The sequence below is a fragment of the Haplochromis burtoni genome, unplaced genomic scaffold (genome assembly GCF_018398535.1).
Source record: "Haplochromis burtoni strain Fernald_Lab_line unplaced genomic scaffold, NCSU_Asbu1 Contig_73, whole genome shotgun sequence".
Lineage (NCBI taxonomy): Eukaryota > Metazoa > Chordata > Actinopteri > Cichliformes > Cichlidae > Haplochromis > Haplochromis burtoni.
The window spans coordinates 1,741,996-1,747,737 of NW_024582434.1; the positions used below are offsets into that span (position 1 = coordinate 1,741,996).

General features: G+C 37.3%; 1 long non-coding RNA gene across 1 annotated transcript in view; it reads right to left on the reverse strand.

Moving 5' to 3' along the window:
- Positions 1-761, reverse strand: part of LOC121814687 — a 1,769-nt gene extending 1,008 nt beyond the window's left edge. Inside the window, exon 1 of the long non-coding RNA XR_006054507.1 lies at positions 103-761. This is a non-coding gene — a long non-coding RNA (uncharacterized LOC121814687). The remainder of the gene's footprint in view (positions 1-102) is intronic.
- Between the last annotated feature and the right edge of the window lie 4,981 nt (positions 762-5,742).

The following is a 5,742-nucleotide window of genomic DNA, read 5'->3' on the forward strand; positions in this document are numbered from 1 at the left end:
AACAATAATAATAATAATAATAATAATAATAATAATAATAATAATAATAATAATAATAATAATAATAATAATAATAATAATAATAATAATAATAATAATTACCCGATTCTTTTTTTAGGCCTAGTGCAGAAACATGACATCCCTCCATCCTCCCAGTCCCATGCCTGTATTTCAGCGGTTTCTCATCTCTTTTTTCACTGGTTTTACTCCCCTCTTCCTCCCCTCCTCCTCTCCATTCAGTCCAGTTGAGTCGTCTGATAGGGGCATGAGGCGCCAGGTTTTCCCCTGAGGGAGGCGAAGAGTCAAGGACTGAACCCTCCAAATGCAGAATAATGTAATCCTACACTCTCAACAAAAAGGGTTCCACGTACATGACGGTTCTTTATGGGTTCTGTGATTTGTAGCAGAACACTGGTGGCGCTGCACTCTACATGCTGATGTTGTTTCTTGAGTCGCTGAGTCTTGTTTGTCTACACTCGATAAAAGGCTCAACACCATGAAGGTTGATGGCTACAGCAACACGAGGAGGGTCACTAGTGATTATAGGTGTAGTTCCTATGGCAGAAAATGGGATTTTGAATTTTGAAAACTGGGCATGTGGCGAAATCAGTGCTCAGCAAAAAACCCCAACACAACCTGCAGATTGCAAACATAACTTAACGATATTACCAAAACAGAAAATGAAAGTGATTTTCGTGTGAGTAAACAACCCTGGCTGCCAAAAGTAAAACCTGTCACTGTCTGGAACCAGTGAAAAGCTTGAACAATCTAATACTGTAGAGGTTCAATTTTACTAAGTAGAATGATTGTTTTATATTTCTAAAAAAACAACAACAACAACAAAGACAACAACTTTATAGCTCTTAGCTTTAATAGAGACATATTTAATTCAGTTAGATATCCTGGAAAATAAATGTAAGAAAATATAAGCAGTTGCATTCATCTACTTTGATTAATACTTCTGTCACAGCTCATGGAGCCAAGAGGACTTCTCAGTTCATGCATTTTATATTAAAAAAAATACCTTAATATGTACCATCTTTTAGACAGTAAAGTCAATACGTTATAATTTTCCATGTATCAAGTGGGCATGAGTGCAAAAACAAGTCCACAGAAAACCTGAAATATTTTTCTATGAAATTCTTCTGCTTCTCTGTTTCTATGAGGCTCCTGTAAGTGTTTGGAAAAAAGCACAAGTACATTACCCTCTTCAAGCCTGAATTCTACACCTTCAGTACCGTCTGCGGATCACAGCATAGTTATTGCACCACAGTTTTGTAACTGGAGAGTGACATGATTCAGGATTCTATGGGTATATCCTATTCTTGTGGCTTTTTGCTTCTTCTTTTATGTCCAAAGACTTTGACTCAAGACACCAGGGTTTGTGCCCCATGTGGAACCAATATTTTTACACTTTGTTTCCTAAGATTTAACAACTTATTTTTACTTTTCAGTTTTTGGCTGCATTAAGGCACTATAATTAATAGCTATATTTTGAAAAAAAATCTTAGACTTACTTACAGACATTTTTACATAATTCCACATTTTTGGAAACCTTTATTTTCAAGGTTACCAGTGTGACGAGCTCGAAATTGGTGCAGACATGCAAGATTTCAACAAGTTCCATTAGCGTATTTCCATACTTCCCATCCACTGTCTATTTAGTCATGCAAGGCAATGCTTTCAGAGAGACTGATTATTAAGTTAACTGATACTTAATTCCATACAGTCAAAGTCAAGCCTGAGGTCAAGGATAAGTGGTGTCAGGTCAGATTTGCTACCCTTTGGAAACTCACACAAAACTGTCAAACGAACTATTTTTGATCTAAAATGAAAAGAGATGGAACAGCACAAGGCTAACCTCTTGTTTCTTGTCTTCAGAAACCCATTTCTTTAAACTATTTCTAGATAGGAAGTTGTCATATCAAAGAAGGTTTTCAAATATCCGACCATGTTGGTGTGGTTTAAAATTTGTGGGCACACAGCAGCCAAGTGTTAGCAGGCATTTGTCCAAGAACGTACCTACGCACAAGTAACTTTTACTTTGAATGTACTCTGGGCTGAAAAAGATCAATTTCTGTCCATGTATACACAAATTTGTATACTTTGAATTGCAATAAAACAAGGCTCCTGGCAGCACAAAATACTCTAGCTGTTATATATTTCTAGATACTTTCAGAGATCATTAAGGTGCTAGCATTGAGGCCAAATATGATTTTTGTGCAGGTGTCCATTTATTTATCTCTCTACCTGGAGAAAAGATATACTTGTATTAAGTAACTGTGAAAAGGCTTTTGTAGAAGAACTCATGTTCTTCTCACAGACAACAAAACGTGCCGTGGTAATGCTATGTGTTTCCAATAAACATGTGGTATTGAACTTTTGAGTTTATTAAAATTCATGGGTATTTTATAATGATATTTTTAGGTCTTTGGAACAGTGCATTTTAATTTTTAACTTGATGCATGGATGAGTCCTTTAACAGTTGGACTTTGTTATTTTTTCTAGGTGTGTCTCCTCTGAATTTCAACCTAATAGCAACAGAGAACCAAACAAAACTGGGAAGAGAAGAGCATATAACTTGGCAGGTAGACATCCATTATGAGATGCCTGTGTTTGTCCTTAGTGAATTTTTCCTGTGTTAACTGCAGGTTTTTTGTGTGTGGTGTCAACTAGGCAGGAAGATGTTCACATTTATCAACGTGCTCTCTAATTTTTCTTAGTTTTGTTGTTTTTTGTTGTTTTATGGAAAAATGAAGTCAACTTTAAGTGAATGGAGGGGTGTGGGTGGGGTTCTTCCTGTACAAAAAATCCATGGACAGTAAAAAAATTCATAGCACAATCTAAAGATACAAAGCCAGTGATACAAAATAATATTATTACAGAGAGTGAATCCTCCAGGCCACTTTTAAGAAAACAATATTTTACTCGAGTATTTCCATTCATTTCAGGGGGAAACGGTGAACTTTGCTGAAAGTTTTGTTGATGATTCACTGGGTAAAATTATACTTTTTTTTTTTTATTTAAGTAACATTGTGTCCAGTATTTAACCTTAAGCTTTTTCTGTTTGGTGACTTGGCTATTTTGTCTTGTATTCCTTTCTTATCAACGTTCTGTTAATAAAACCCCTCAAGGATTACATATAAATAATAACTTAGAATAGGCCTGAACTGTGATCCCCTCAGTGCTGGAGAATTAGGCCAAATCCAGATTTATGACTGGCTGAAATGTATTGGAAAACGTTGAACACTTGCAGCACGGAAAGCTGGTTCGCATGCATCTTAAAGCATTATGTGAAAGATTACCTGTAACTAAAGTATACCGCTAGTTGTATATTATTATGAATTTGTAAGCCCAGAAGGAGATCTATACGGTCCTCTCCCAAAGCCCGAGCATCCTTTGGCTCTTTGCTTATACGTAACTTTGCCATTTGCGTCTTTTTTTTTTTATCATCCTCTTCTGTTCATTTTAATTTGGTGTGCAGCTCCCTCAGTCCCCCAAATGAGAGCTAAATCGGCCTATAGGTCACTAATATATCGGGGAGGCAACTGTGACAAATTCCTTTTGTCTCCGCTTTGCTGGTACTTTATTACCCAGACGAGCAACATGGCCTGGAGATAACGATTCATCACGCACAGCCGGCAACCATAGACAACGCCTTTGGGCAAAGTCAGCAAGGGGCTTTCATATTAAGAGAGAGTAGAGAGCATGCGTGCATGCGCACGTGTGTTTGTGTGTGTTGGTGTGTGTTGGTGTGTGTGTGTGTGTGTGTTGTGTGTATGGTGTGTGTGTGTGTGTGTGTGTGTGTGGTGTGTGCGTGTGTGGGTGTGTGGGGGGGGGTATCTTAATTGGCTATGGGGTTTTATTGCATTAGTAAAACTGCTGATTGCAAACCTGCACAGCATCATGTTGAGTTTACGTTTAAAACCTATAGATAAACCTCCTATGGGCCTATTATAGATTTTTATAATGACAAAACAAGTTCAGGGATTTTTATTCAAAAATCTACAATAATTTAAGACGTTCTGCAGGTGTAGCACATTGGAAGAAAAAACAGTCTCTTTTGGAAAACTGGGTAATTGCCACCGCAGATTCGCAGACTGGGAGATATATATATAAGTGGGAAGTGTGGCCAGAGGAAGATATTTTAACTCGCACTTGAAGCTAGAGAGAATATGGAGTCCACAGAGAACAGTCCCAACAGTGTTTCACAATGCGCTATGTCAGACGAACATATGCGTCTATAAGATTTAGCAAGATATGGCTCAAAACCTGGTGCTTTGGATGTCAAAAGAAAATAAAATCCAGAGAATTTAAAAAAAATAAAAATAACCATTTAATGGATTGAAAATAATATAAAAGGTATACAAGTAGAAGGAAACCCTGCTACAGGTCACAGGATAAGAAGTTGCTCGATCCATCTAAAGAGTCCCAAACTACACATTAGACATCAGATAAGTTTTAAAACCCCATCTTAACTCCCTGGTGTCTCATTATAATACGTTCATTTTACACGAGAGCTAATCATGGTGTGCAGTCTAAATTGTTGAGAATAATGAAACAAGACGCTTGGTGTCCTATTGAGCAGGCTCAGGTTGTCAAGCTCAATAAAGAGATCTCAGATATTACACCTACATTAGAGGTTTACACTTTAACTCTTTTGTTTAACATGATTATGTCTCTTAAAATCCTTCGGAAATGAGATGTCAAATAATCAATATAAATGTAAATGCTACTAATACTACTACTAATTACTATTATTATTATGATCTAATCGGAATATGCGATCTAACAGCTTCCCTCAGATCCCTCAAATCCCAAATGTTTTAGATTATAATCACTCAGAATTTGTGATAGGACGCATTCATCTAACGCTGACCCCACACACAAGTTGATCATCCTTTTAAAAGTCTGAATCTACATTACAGTGTTGCACAACAATAGAGCAGTCGGCAATTTTAGATACAGTTCTGTAAATCGTGCATCAGTACATCAGATTTTCTATTTACTGGACATGGAAAAAATGGGATTCCCTGCATGCTCTGTATCCAAAAAGAAAAAAAAATGTCACTTAAGGTGACGCCCAATCAGACATCACATCACAGCTGCTGACATCACCAACAGGGAGAGATGTGTTACCCCAAAGTGGCTTGCAAACATTATTTTCCGCCTTCCTGCCCATAGATCTTCCTGGTTTTGCATAAACGGCCAATTACCTTGTCAGTAAGCTGATCCGAGTCTCAGTGCATCCTCCCGTCCCTATTCATTTTATTGTAACGCACAAATATAAACAGGCCTAATAGCAGCTACACTCGCACCGGTCTCGTCCCGCACCGTTATTGATATGGCCTCGAATTCACACAATTGATTTTTATGCTTCCCTCTAGCCACCTTGTGCAGTTGAGAGATATCTTTATTCGCACAGAAAGTGAAATAAGTGCGTAATAAAACGGTGATATATTAAATTCGTTTTTCCCCGTGTCGCGCTTTTATTATGAGCCATTTTTCATTTTTATTGAATTGAGACCCGACTGATCCACGTCGTCGCTCCGGGCGGGGAAAGGTTAAATAATTTGTGCAAATCAGAAACGCCGCTTTTCACATTTGGCTTCTTGATATCTGTCCATCTGCTATTTATTTGTTTAATTCTATCTATCTATCTATCTATCTATCTATCTATCTATCTATCTATCTATCTATCTATCTATCTATCTATCTATCTATCTATCTATCTATCTATCT